The sequence below is a fragment of the Lepeophtheirus salmonis genome, chromosome 11 (assembly GCF_016086655.4).
Source record: "Lepeophtheirus salmonis chromosome 11, UVic_Lsal_1.4, whole genome shotgun sequence".
In the NCBI taxonomy this organism is placed as follows: Eukaryota; Metazoa; Arthropoda; class Copepoda; order Siphonostomatoida; family Caligidae; genus Lepeophtheirus; species Lepeophtheirus salmonis.
This window is the reverse complement of record NC_052141.2, coordinates 3,216,346-3,231,683: the sequence shown is the minus strand read 5'-3', so window position 1 is coordinate 3,231,683 and position 15,338 is coordinate 3,216,346.

Here is a 15,338-nt window from a genome sequence, read left to right as displayed (position 1 = left end):
TTTTTGACGATTTACGAGTTAGATCCACGAACCGAGTTTTTGATGTCTTTTTTTGTTACTTCATAAAACTCGTGTACCAATTTACGAGTTTTGCTCGTGACTCATCACTAGTTATTATTGTTCTAATAAAATGGTTGTTTCTTCATTTATTTTGAAATAAGTAATGCCTTATTTTTCATATGATTAATGAGTTATTGATTAAGTCAAAGGAGCGTTCTGTTGTTATGGTGGGATAGTAAAAAATATGATTTTTCTTTTTTCTTTCTATCCAAACTTCTTCAAGAGTGACCAAAGGAAAATTACTCAATAATTCATTATTAGTGTCCAAATATATTCCTTAATTGCAGAATTACTAATTAACTAATCGAAAAATATCACTAATATAATTTAAAGAGTAGTTTCTTGTGAAAAAAGTAATTTTATTAAATAAGTTCTGACAAAAAGTATTTTTAAGATTTTTTATACTGCTTCAACACATAAAAGGATGTTGAAAACTTTCATCACCAATATCCCATATAATAATATATATTGTACCGGGCTCACCGTTATTATTTACCCATTTTAACCCATGGCAGGATCTTGGGTGAATTAGGAAACAAGTTTATTAACTATTAATTGAAACCCAAAGAACATGTTTTAGTCAATATATCCACCCTCAGAATTGATTGTAAGCTCCAAGCAGTGGCGGAAGCTACTCCAAACCCTCTGGATGTACCCAGGCTCATGGAAGCTCAGGCATGATTGACATTGATGCAGTAGCTCTTGTGGTGCCTCCTGTATTACTTGGACTACGCGTGCGCCTAGATGGAATAGTCTAGGAGGGTTGAGGTCTGAGCTCTGTGGTGGCCAGAAGTCCTTTGACCGGAAGTGCATGTTGTTTTGGAGTCACTCTATGATGTTCTTAAGAGCGTGGGCAGCTGTTCCATCTTTTTGGAACACCCTGGGAGAATTGCCAAGGATGGTTAGATCCATGAGAAAATTTTGGTGTCCATAATTTTGATGTGCTCATCAGCCTTCAGTCTGTGTTCTAAAGGGAACTACACGGGATTCATGGCCTTCTTGTTTGATGTAACCAGGCCTAACATAATCACAGATCAGAGACGTCCAAAGGGGGTAAGATGTACCTCCCCCCATTAAGGATTTTTTGCTTTTCACAAGAAAATTTAATATTTGAATTTTTTAATGAAAAAAATTTATATATAATTTTCAATTTTTTTTTTTTTCAACGGCTGTGGGTTTTGAAATTTTTTAAAAAAAAAAATCCATTAAATTTAAATTTCTTAATTTTTTCCCGCCAAAATTTAACACTGAATTTTTTTCCAAAACTTTAGACTTTTTTTGTGAAACACTGTGGGCTTTTGAATTTTTTTTGTAAACAACTTTGGGCTTTTGATTTCAGTTTTCAAAAAAATTCCTAAAACAAAGCCCCCCAAAAAAAAAAAAAAGTAATATTTATATTTATAATCCTGCGGACGCCTGTTCAGAAGGAAGCAGTGTGATTGGTGGTGAAAACATTTAGGTGGTCCTGTCTACATCCCCAAATGTCATTATGCAATCATTCTGCAGGTTGAAGAAGGGCTCAACAGCCCAGTATAAGGATATTGAAAACTTTAATTGTCAATATTATAATATGACACTTGTTCTATGACCACAACATGTGGGGGATTTTTAATTTGTGTTTCCGTCTATATATGTGACCCGTCAACACAAAAGCAATTGACAAAAGTGCTTCCGTCTGTATGTATAATTATACAATACATATTTGTGTCTACCACCATCAGTACTTTATAAGTAAATAACGAGATTTAAAGAGAAAATAAGTCAATTAAAAATGACAATCTATGTATACAAAAGCCCCACGCCCATATTTGTCTATTTTCTCGAGGTACAAAGAAAATACTACTACATATAAATAAATATATATTTTTAATGACGTCCTAAATAGGTTCATAACTGTAGGCAATTTTAAAATTATATTATGAAGATACATGTAGCCTGTCAACACAAAAGCAAGCTGGAAATATATTTATCAAATTGATTAGAAATTACATTTGTATTCATCCACAAATGATCTTCAATTTCTATCAACAAATTATTCTTATAAACCTTTCGGGTGGTTCGCAAACTGCACATAAAGTACCAAAAATCGATTGTCACATTAAAAGAATTATAAATTGACATATTCTATTTAAAATGGGCTATATTAGGGCCAATATCGGTTTCGTAAGTAAATAAAAGTTCTAAACTTAAGCTAAAATTATTATGTATCTGAACTCATCCCAGTAATTTGAATAATAAGCCAATCATTGACTTAAATATGTACATGAAATATTATGATGTATGTATATAAAGTAAAAAAATAAATTGGGATTTGTTTGATTTATGTTTGAGATTGTTTTTATGCTTGGTTGTATTCAATGACAAATTATCATCCGTCTCTATCAACAAATTATTCATATTAACCCTTTTGGTGCTCTGCAAATTGCTCTTAAAGTAGTTAAAATTGATCCTCAGAATAAAAAAATTAGCAATTGATTGATTTTATGGTTGATAGCGGCCATATAGGGGCGAATATAAGTGTTTTAAATTTAGCTCAGGCCTTAAATTATAGCTAATATCTGACTTTCATTATACTATATTTGTATTCTATGACGTATAACTATCCATTCTTATCAGCAAGCTATTTATATTAACTCTTTGGGTGTACTGCAATTTGCATAGAAAGTACCCAACATTGATCATTGCAACAAAAGAATGAGAAATATAAATTTTTTAAATCAAATAAAGGTTCTATAGGTTAGATAAAGCTATTGGGTTCCTTAAAGCATACAAATCTTTTGAAAAATAAACCTAAAATTCACTCAAATGTGTCTAGGAAATATTGGACTGTATGTATATATTAAGTTAACAAAAATATTGGGGTTTTCTTTTTTCTAGATTGTGCTCAAATTGTTTTTATCTTTGATTTGTATTCTATGATGAATGAACGTTCATTCCTATCTACTAATTTTTTTATTAGTCGTTTTGATGTGTCACTAATTGGACATAAATACGCAAAAATTGATTGTCGCAATTAAAGATTGCTAAATGGAGATATTTTATTTGAATGTGGCTATATTGTGACTAATATAAATATTTTAAACCTAATAAAGGTTTTAAACTATAGCCAAAATTCTTATGTATCTTAAGTAATCCATCACATTTAAATAATAAGCCTATAATTGACTCAAATATGTAAATGAAATATTGGATTTATGGTTATATGTAGTCAGAAATAACATTGGGATTTTATTTTTTCTGGATCGTTGTTCAAGATTGTTTTTTTACTCTATGGGAAATTATTGAAAATTAATATTAATAAATTATTTCGATGTACCACAAATCACACTTTTAAAGTAACTTAAATGGATTGACACAAGAAAATATTGATGAGTTCTACTTGAAGAACGCTATCGGCGTCAATATAAGTCTTTTAAATGAAATAAAGGTTCTAAACTATAGTTTAAATTATGGGGCATCAATTCTCCTTCCATTAATTTGAATAATAAGCATATAACTGACTGAGATATGTCTATGAAATATTGGCTTGTATACTCAGAAAAAAAATTTCGGATTTTCTCTTTTTATTTCCTTTTGTTCACGATTGCTTTTATGTTGACTCCCCTCATATGTAATAAATATTTATCTATTTTTAACGAAGCCCTAAATATGTACATATAAATTTACATATTTATAAACAAATTAAGTTTTTGTTACATTATTAAGATACATATAAAATATCTGAGCAAAAAAAAAAAAATAACATAATTAACAAAAGGAATTGTTGTTCTTATAGGTAAATACACAGATACTTAATTAAAAAAAAACTTTTTCTCAACGTTTCCTTTTACCTGTGAACGAGTCATGCCACTTTGCACCAATTATAATACATAAATAATGTGTCGAAATAATAAGGTGTTGTCATACTTAGAGAGATGTCAAAGCATTTCAAAATATTTATTGTGATTTGATCTATGCTTCGTTGGTTGAATGATAAGAGGCTGTTTTGTACGAGTATATTCATTATTAAATATATATTATGTAATCAGTTGATGTCGTACAACTTTTGAAAGAGCTAATTAAAAACAACGTTGTCTATTATCTTCATAGTGAGGACCCAAAACATGCAGTATCAAGATCAAATTAAGAAAAACGTGATTTTTATGGAATCAAGAATAGATAACACAAAACCAATTCGTCAAATGATTCAACACTATATTTAACTTTACTTTTAATTCAATATGTTATTGCTTGACAAGCAATAACAGCCTCAACACGCCGGTCAACAGATTGATGATAAAGGCCTTGTCTATGGTGTACCACGCTGTTAGGATGGCAATCGGAACGAATTTAAATTTGGATAAGAGGTGGAACAGACATTCTTCTCCAAGACACGTCAAACCAACAAGTTGAGGGTTTAGAATTGAAGAGGGCTACATGAACGTGTCCCGAACTCGGCCACACTGTTGCTGTAGAAGTTTTGGTTCTTCTTGAATTAGGGCCTGTAAGAAACTTATCGGTGTTGTAGGCAGTTACGACAAATTTTGCACAAAGTTTGTGCCTTTTATATTAATGCCAAATTTGACCGATACTTTTTTTGAATATTTTTAGATTTCAACTTTTTTTAATACAAATTGAACGACAAATTGAGAATAAAATGAATTTTTTTAGGCAAGACGCAATTTTTCAGAAGAATAAATAATTAAATTTTATTAACTTAATAACGAAAGGCCACTGGAAAATTACCCTCTCGAATAATAAGTGGGGAAATTACCAGGAATTATAATATATACATAGCAATTCATTTAATGATCTGCTCCATCTATAGATGGTTCTGATCCATCTAAGAATTTATCACTCCTTTACTTATCTACATTAAGTACCCTCCTATATTGAACCATTTTCATTTATTCCATATTCTCTCCTTCACAAGAAATAACAAACTTTTCACGCCGGTGATCAGATTAACAGCTCTTGACGATGAAGACACTGTCCACACGCTGTCATGACACCAGGTCGAACTAAATCCAAATTTGAATGATAAGTTTGATGGATATTCTTTTCCAAGACACCCTAAACTGTTTAGGACAAGGTTGGAGGAGGGCCACATGGAGGGAGGGTAGAAGGTAGTTATATCGTTGCTGCAGAAGTTTCGGTTCTTCTAGGGTGTATAAGGCTGTCATGGACTTATTGATTTTGTAGGCGGTCCAGAGGGAGATGCGAATGGTCTTTGTCTCTTCTGTTATTTTGTTCCTACTCTGTATGAACAATAATTCCTTACAACATATTTAATGATGTGTCTGCTAAATTCATTTCTTCCCAAATATGTCCTAGACTAGTTTATTTCTGGACCTGACAGGGGAGAAATATTCTCGATTTATCACTTTGTATTCAATGATTCGTCCCTAATAACGTAAGAGAACTAGCCCTTGCATCCTACCACAGCAACCAGGGTAAATTCTTTACTAACATTTCATACGATAAACATCCGAATATTCTAATTTGTTTAATTGCAATTTGACATACCATGTGTCATAATATCGAGGAAAAGGGGGTTTTAAATTAAGGGGACCCTTTATAAGCCTTGTCAACAACTTAGTCGATGTTAACATTTCAAGTTTTACATGATTTTTTATTATACAATCACTGCTTTCGTTGTTGCAAGCGCACTATATGAAGGCATTAGCTATGAAGCTAGATAGTTCATTACCACATTGCTTGAAACATTAAAGGGGGGAAATCTCCACTCATTCAAAACTTATAAAAAATATTTAAAAGCCAATGTATAGATCTTTATGGTCGGCAATCGAATATAAGACATAACAATGTAAATACTCAAAGTTCGTTGTTAAACAACGACTGCAAGCAGTAGGTATATCAATAAGGGAATCGTCTGACAAGCCGAGTGAATAGATAATCCCTTCTCAACAAAAGGAATGTATTCTTCATTCCCTGAACATGGCAATGGTCAATTTGTACCTTATGGGGGTTAAAAGACTAGCTATACCAACTGGTAGAAAGTAATTTATGGTCTATCTAATTTACTGGATCCTCCTCTTTTTATGTGCGAGGTAAAGAATAAAAATAAAAACACAAATACGCAAAGATCAGGGTTTTGCAATAACAATTATTTCCATGTTCTACTATGGTCATTAGTGCAAAAAAAAAAATCGCACATATGTATTCGTATGCATACCTTTTTTTTTTTAAATACCGAAGCAAAACTAAGAACCGACTACGTCAGATGCTTTTTTATTTGATAATTTTCCCATTGAGAGATAAGCTACAAAAAAATTAAACGTATATATAAGACCAGGATATTAAACACTCAAAAATGTTTGCATTTGTGATCCGTCAACATCAAATGAATCTTGAAAGAAAAATCAAGCTAAGAAGAAAATCCCAGTTTACTTTTTAACTTCATTTAAACATACATATTTGAGTCCATTATAAGGTTTATTTTCAATTTTTTTGCGATAAAATATGTTAGATCAGAGTTTTAACTATAGTTGAGTACATTTATTTAATTTACAAGACCTATATTGGGCCCCAATGTGTAGCTTGTGCAAGTTGCAACAGAAAAATGAGATGGATATTTTTAAATGAAGAATTTGCAGTGATTTAAGTGATGAGGGTCATGCAATAATTTTATATTTTAACATGGATGATCGAATTATTAGTGGTGTCATTTTTGAATATATTTCAATAAAAATTACTAAAATATAAGTATTGCCCGCCACAGTCCCTATTTATTCGGTCCAGTCTAGTCTTAGGAACCGCTCTATCGGTCTTGCGGACTGGCAGTACTAGAACTGATAAAAACAAGAAGAAATAAAGTTAAGTGACGTCAACAAGAACATAAATTTATGGGTTTAGGACTTATATGCAGGACCAAACTAGAGGAGAACATGACGGAACTAGATGAGACTGCAATCTTTCGTCCTAAATTAGGATAAACACTGCTCTGATTATATAGTCAAATTATTATCTTTATATTACTCACAAATACATAATAATCATAATGATTTTTATTGATCAAAATGAATTAATAGGTGGTAATTTGTATGCCCAATTTTGTATTTAAATAAATTATTTTTAGACGGAAGAAATATCAACTTGTACAATGTGCTCATACAAGTTGCAACTAGCAACTTGTACACAATATGTTATATTTAAATATATATAAAATAAAAATCATTTTTTCGTAATTTGATATGGTTTTTACATTAAAGAAAAGGCAGGGAACACCTCATTGAATGAGCAATATATTTAATATATTGCATTTCTTCGTTTTTACGACAAATATGCTCAATTAAACCACAAAAGACAGATCATATCTAATTAAATTTTTCAACAAAATTTAGTTGTAAATGACTCTCAATTCTTTTCAAACTAAATTAAGACGGATCAATTTAAAGGTGAGTGTGCACTGTATATATAAACAGATCAAAAAATGCAAAAATTAAAAGGTCAGGATTAGTTGGGCTAGGCTATGGGTCAAATTGATAAAATAATACTCTTTAGTTTAGCACGCATATTATAATAAAAGCAAGGGTTTTGTGCACATTAGAGCGATCATATATGTGGTCTATCAACACAAAAGCATGCTAGAATCATTTTTTTTCAAAATTACCTCTGGATTATGCATTCTTCGACAAATTACCATCGATTTCCATCAACAAATTATTCTTATTAAACCTTTGGCTATTCCGAAATTTTCATTACTTAAATTTAATCATTTTAAATGTGGCCCTATCGGGGCTAATATAAATCAAATAAAAGTACTAAACTATAGCTCAAATTCTTGGGTATCTTAACTCATTCAATAAATTAAACTGCAACGGCAATAATTGACTCAAATATGCCTATGAAATATTGGTCTATATTTGAAGCAAAAAAGTATAAGTATTAGGATTATCTCCTTTTTTTAAAAATCTTTGTTCAAGATTGTTCATCTCTTGACATGTGTGTTTTGATCTGTGAAATCCTTCCTTGCAAAAATAGGAGGTTTTGTGAAAGCAAATATAAACTGCTTATTAAAAAGATTGTTACATAAAGAAAATGTCGAAAATACACTTAATGATTTCCTTATTTTGATAGTTTTCTGATATAAACAATGATCTCTTTCAGAAAATATTTTAAGGATCAAAATAGGAAGAGTCCTTCAAACTTTATCTTTCTAATGTTTAGTTCCATAAAATAACACCTTGATATTTAAATAGATGAAAAAAGATTTTAAGGAGGACATTCAACGGGAAGGATGAGGGGGAAAAAAAAGTCAAAAACCAAAGGGATATCGATTATCTTTCTTAATTAAGGAAATTGAACTATCGGATATTATGGTGTCCTGCTTTTTTTAATTTTTTTGTACAATAGGATGTTCTTTTGTGTATTGAACAGAAGATTATGTTTCAAAAGTTTTAGGCTTCAAATGTTTTTTTTGAGAATACTAATTGTTTTAAAATGAGAATAATGAGGATTTTCATCTGAAATTGCTCATTTTTAAAGGGCTAGAAAAATCTAAGTTTTAACGATATGAGACTCAATTTTTCCATGCGACTATATTCATTCAGATCTCACCTGTACATTTTTTAGGTGGTTCAAAGTTACAAATAACTCTTTCCTTTCAATCTTAGGCAAAACATTTATACGTCTGAGAGACAAAAATATCTCCAAGTATACGTGAGGGTAGCCTGTAGTGAAATACAAATGTATTCTTGTTTCCTTTATTTATTCAAAATTGAATAAAAGTTTTAATTTAAACTACACAGATATTTGCTATTTTTTTTTTAAATAACATATTTACACAAGTTTTTTACAGCTTTAATTCCTATAAAATTCTGATTTTTGAAAGTGAATTCACTTGCAATGTAGTTTAGTTTTGGAGGTAATTTCTGGGATTCCTAATACTAGTGTTGTGTTGGTCTTTATTTGTTCGATCCAATCCAGTCTTAGGACTGATCCTTGGAATTTTCCTTGTAAAATGTCGATGGTTTATTAAGCCAAATTATATATATGATATATGAATTTAGAGCATTGCACCTTGTATTTTTTTTTACTATAATAAAATAAAATACAAACACATATATTATATTTTTACTTAGTCATATAATTTATTATATAATATAACGGAATAATAAAAAAAAGGCAAAACATCGTCAATGACGTCAAGAGGGATCTTTAAGGACATACTTATGAGTACAGATCCCTCCGTCCAAAATGTAGGTGACCGTCAATGGCCTTCCTCGTGAATTGACAGCAGTTGGATCACTATCCGACACTTGGTGAAGCAAGATTTAAGCCTTAATGCCTACAAGAAAACTCTTCATTAGGGTTTGAAGCCATTGAATTGAGTAAAGAGTGTGACCTGCTACAAAATCCACTTTAACAAGTTTTAAAAGCATGTCTCTTGGCCTCCCCCTCCCCCCGCAGACTTTGTTATTTTTAGGTACCTCAAGACGGAGATTTCGGGAGTCTGATACAAAATAAAGGACGAACTGAAGGCCTCCATCATCACTGTTTGAGCCAACCTAAAGCCCATTTGCTGTGCACAGTTCTGAACCAGGCTGAAACTGTTCATTAAGGCAAAAGGGGTTTATATTGATTGATAATGTACATATTTGATTGTATTTATGAATTAAATTTTCTACACTTGATAATATTTTTTGATATTTTCAAAACGTGTTGCATTTTAAATGGGGGAGCCTCTATAGGACATCGATAATAAATATATTCTTATTGTTAAATAATCTTAGAAATAGGATTTGGGGGTTTCAACAAGATAATATTTATTATTTTTGATAAAATTTAGATTAAATATTAATTACTTTATGTGAATTTAGGGAATCAAATTATTACCCGTCTTTTCTTTTTTTTTTGTTGAAGATTCCTTGTCTTATATGAAATAAAATCTAAAATATTACATTTTTATGCCCATCGTTTACTCCTCAATTCTGACATGGAAATAAAAACCCAGGAAATTAAAAAAAAAAAACAACAAAGAAACCCCTTTTAAGCAAAACAGTTAATTCAATTAACTAAACCTCAGTTCAAAAATGGCTAAATACACGAATAAATTCTAAATAAGGCATTCTCAAGATAAGTAAAGAATTGCATATAATCAAATTGAATGTTTCTAGAGTATACAAGAAGTATTGGGGATAAAAATTAGATTCAAAGGAATTAAAAGTGTTTTTTAATATCCTGGATCATCACTAATGGAGGGTGAACTGTAACTATATCAGAGTTTTAAATAACAAAATGCACTGTTGATGAGGACTATTATGAAGCTTTTAAAAACAAAATCTTGTAACAGGATGTGGACAATTTAATTTAATTTAATTCTTTAAATTTTTGTATCCTGAAATCAGAATGAATATTAAAACTAAACGAAAAGAAATATTATACATATTATAAATTTTACCTCGGAGCTAGAGCGAGGGAAGTATTCGATACTATTTATCGATGAATATGTAGTATATAAGGGTAGATTGGTATGTGTTCCCCTTGGATGGAGGAGGATCAAAATGAAAGCATTCCTTTGAAGGGGAAATACCTTGTGTTCTTACAAATTCTATACATAAAAAAAAAGATAACTAAACGCAATAAGATATTTGCACCAATAAACAAATTGTTCACTCTAGCAGTTATATAGTATACCTATGTAACCCATGGGCTGTAACGTCCCGAGCTTCAAATATAGACGGTGCTATTGTTCCTTTAATTAACCTCATTTCACCTTCAAAATACAGCTGTCAAAATTTTACTTTGTGAGTTATTGTGCTAAATTCAAAACAATGGATCAAAAACAATTTTGTGTTTTAATTCTAAACTGCTTCTTTATGGGGAAAAATACCTTTAAAGCAAGGAAATAGCTTAAGAGTTTTTAATGGAACCTTTACAATTGACCTCACTTCTAAACCTATCACCCTAAAAAATTTCAAAATGAATGGTTAGACAGAAATGCCTACGAAACATCTTCAATTTTCATTTTAATAACATTCAAAGACTTTTCGGACACCCGGTATTTGGGTTATGTTAATTATATATTTTTTCTTTTATCCTTCTACATTTCTCTTAACAAATGACAATAAAAGTCAGTCACTGTGAGTGCCTTATAAATATATATATATATATATATGCTTGACACATGAAATTATTTTTATCATCAAAAAACATTACATATCCTTTTAATTTACTTAATGGAGTTTCTTTCTTTCAAAATCTTTTATATCATCGTGTAGGTCCTTCATGAGTCTTCACTAAATTATTATATTAGAACCCCTATCAAAAGGGATTCTCATTGATGCGCCATTCGTAATTTTTTCAGCTTTCATGTAAACATAAAACATAGTATTTTGGGAGACAAAAACTACCATGCGTACCACTCTTTGCTAAATAGTATTGAAATGTGTAAGTGATTACTTGCGTTGCAGGGTTTGACAACTACTTATCAAAGTAGGTTGTATTGTTCTTAAAAATTGTCAGTAGATTGATGTTATGCGGATACAATTCGACTCCTTGTAGATAATAATGATTACAGTGACACCCTACTAGAGATGCTTGTAAATTTCAATTTGTTGGGTCTTTAAGCATATATATCAGGCTCGTCAACAGAAAATCGGGATGTAATGATTTTTAAAAATTAATTGAAGATAACATTTGTATTCTTTGATGAATATTTTTCTACTTATTTATATTGGGTGTGTCGCTAATTATTACACTTAAAGTAGCCAATATTGATCTTCAGAATTAAAAAATTATAAATGGATAAATAATATGTATTTGAAAGGACATAACGGGGCCAATATAAGTTCTTTAAAACATATACAGGTTTCAAATTATAGCTACAATAATCGTCTATCTTAAATCATCCCCGTAATTTGAATAATAACCCTATAATTGACTCAAATATGCCTATGAAATATTAAACTGTATGAAGTAAAAAAATCCATAAGGATTTTTTCATTTTATTAGTTGTTGTTAAAGATTGTTTTGAGGTTAACATAATATATATAAGATCCTATAAAGTATTTATTTGATAATATTGAAGCTTTAGAGCAGGGATGTCCCACCCGTGACCAGCAGGCTGCATTGCGGACCGCTTAATGTATATGTGCGGCCCATTTATCATTCTTACTTTAAGTAGTATTTTTTTAGCAAAATGGTCACAAACGCGCATAATACGTACAAAATTGACAATTGTTTGACATTATCTCGTATTTTCTGATACTCTCACAGCTGAGGGGGGTCGGCAGAGGGGATGGAGGGGTTGTAGCCCTTCCCAAAAATAAATGAATTTTTGAAAAATTATCGCTCTGAGTGAAAAAAAAAAATTAACAAGAAAACAAAGGGAAAAAAAAGAACATTCGATCGTCTAAAAAAACAAGCCCCCAATATACATATATATATAATCCTGCAGAAATCCTTAAGTAGGGTTGTTAGTTTGGCTTTTTTTAAAATTGACCAAAATTTGAAATAAATTTGTATAAATAGTTTTTATGTTATAAAGCCATTTTTAATTAAATTTAGTTTAATAGGTTATTTTCCCATTAAACTATTTCGAATGGCAGTGCAGCTCATTATAGTAAAATGTTGATGATATCCACACAAACATATCAATTTAACAACGCTTGCACATAGCTTGGTAAATATACTATAATTTTTTAAAAGTAGCAAGTGGATATTTGAAACTCCTCACAACAATCTAACAATGAAATTCCTAATATAAAAAAAGATAATTCTAAAATCAGATTGAATTATTGGCTTAGTATATAGCTGTAAGAACGCTCTCCAAACATGTTAGCCTATAGCTGACATTGCTATGCGCTATATGCGAACAAAATGTATACTGGATTGTTTGAATAAAACGATTTAAAGTGATGGTAAGAATATAAAATTCAATACAAGATTTGATGCCAAAATAGTTTGAGATAAGATAATTCCTCATTTTGTTAGCAATTTATTCAACATTCGTTTAATCTTCAGTCGTAGGAATACAAATTCATTTTGTCTAAACAACTTCTCTTCTCATAAGAGAAGAGAATGAAGAAGGAGATGATACGATCAGTTTTTTAATCCGACACTTGGTAAATAAATCCTAAAAACCTAGACTATTTTCTCCGCCAATTTTGTCCATACATAATAGTTGCAAGATTTGATGCCAAAATAGTTTGAGATAAGATAATTCCTCATTTTGTTCTATGAAACCATTTTTCATGAAATTTAATTTAATAGGTTCTGTGGCCCATTAAAATATTTCAAATGACAATGTGGCCATTATACGAAAAGGTTGTACATTACTACACTATACCATCTGGTGGCTGTCTGAGAATATGTTCATGATTTTTGGTGTGACCGATGCGTATTAGCATGGTAACCTCCTTTCTTTTGACTTCCATTTTCCACTTGAGAGTATTTTATTGGACCTAAACAGCTGACCAAACTACTAAAACTATTGCACCAAAAATTTGGGACCATATGTTTATAAAAAATAACTACAAATATATCAAATTACCACTTTAATAACATCCCAAGATATTCCCTCACCCTCTAGACCGTCTTGTGGCTGACTGAGAGCATGCCCTTGATGCCAGTCTTGGTGTGATTGATACACCCTATAACAGAAACAGCGACATGCTTATATTGTCACTTGTTCAAAGAAGTGTGGAAGGATAAAATTAAAAAAATATATTTGAATGGTGAAAGCAAAGAAATATAAAATTAGCATAACCCAAATATATGTTGTATATAAGTTAGGCATAAAGATTTCCTCTTTTTTTTTCGGGGGGGGATGAAGATAAAATATTAAACATTTTTTTTTCATCTCCTAAAAAAAATGAGTCTCATATTTATGATGTCTATTTTTTTTACTGTATAAGCAATTTCCCCCCTTTCTCTGCCTGAGTCAAAAAAAAAAAAAAAAATATATAAGTAGTCACATTCTTATTTTGTGGTCCAAAAAACAAAAGCAAAGCAAAAGATAAGAAAATAAAATTATATTTAAAAAAATAATAATATTTTTTTGTAAAAGATAAAATTATATTGTATCCGTTTTGTAAATTAAAGTATAGGACCCCCTTCTCTCCTTAGTACAGTGTGCAAGAGCTATTGACGTATCTTCTTCATCTTCTGCCTCATAAATCGATACGGGGAGCAAATAGGACTTGTGTCGGATGTCCTCCTTCACCACATTCGTCACCAAAAAGTCTGAGACTCTTGAACCTATGGTCCTCATGGTTATATCCAGGGTTATTGTTAATAATATCCAGGATTTGATTGACAATAGTGTTGCCATGCACGTTCCAACGGCGTTTCCCCTTCTTCACATCTAAGGATCGCCATTATCCTCAAAGGACTTTCTCCTAACTTTTTATTAGTTCTAGACAATGCTTAGGGAACGTTGTTGAACTCCACGATATTCATTCAGTCTTTCCTGCGTGGAACCTGGTTACTATGGCTCCTCTCTGAGGCTCCTGTACGTACCTATTCATAGTCAGGAGTCAAGCAAAACTGTCCCACGAAAGCTCATTGTATGTAGAATCAGCGGATATGAAAGCAAGGGTTAGTACAGCAACTTTCAGGGTATAGATACAGCCTCTTTTTTTTTTTACTGGCGTCAATAACAATCACTCCCTGTAAAGGAGTATGTATCATAAGGCCAAAGCTTTATCAAATCTTTTTTTTTTCAAGGCTAAAAAGAGACCCACCGGTAAAAAGACAGTAGATATTCTTTACAAAATTCCCAATACTTGTCTTATTATTCATAAGATCAAAGTTAAAATACACTTTTATATAAAGTGTTTACACGTGACGTGAGCATTGTTGATCTAGACCATTTTCGAAGAGGCATCAACAACAAAGTTTTAAACCAATGAACCCCACTTTTTCAATGATAATAAGGACAACAGTGAACTATTGGATGTCAAAATGGGACCTACGAAGAAAAGGTCTTAAACCTTTACCCTCTTTCCAAAATTCATATCTCTATTGCCTAGCTTTATAAAATATCTAACCCTAAAATGTATTAAAAATATAATATTAAGTACAGCTCTATTTCCATACCGGGTGGTCAATTGAAATCCGAACACTTACGCATTCATTAATTAATGAAGATAGAATGATTGAAATTAATTAAGGCATAAATAGTTAGTTACAAAACACATCAAACCTGAGCTCTTTAGCTTACATAAAAGTCGAGATAATGACACCTGAAATTGATCAAAAAATTTCCATTTGCGCACTCCAAGAAGTTGGGTGTTTTCAGGATCCCAGTCTACGTAAGCAAGTCCAAGACGTTG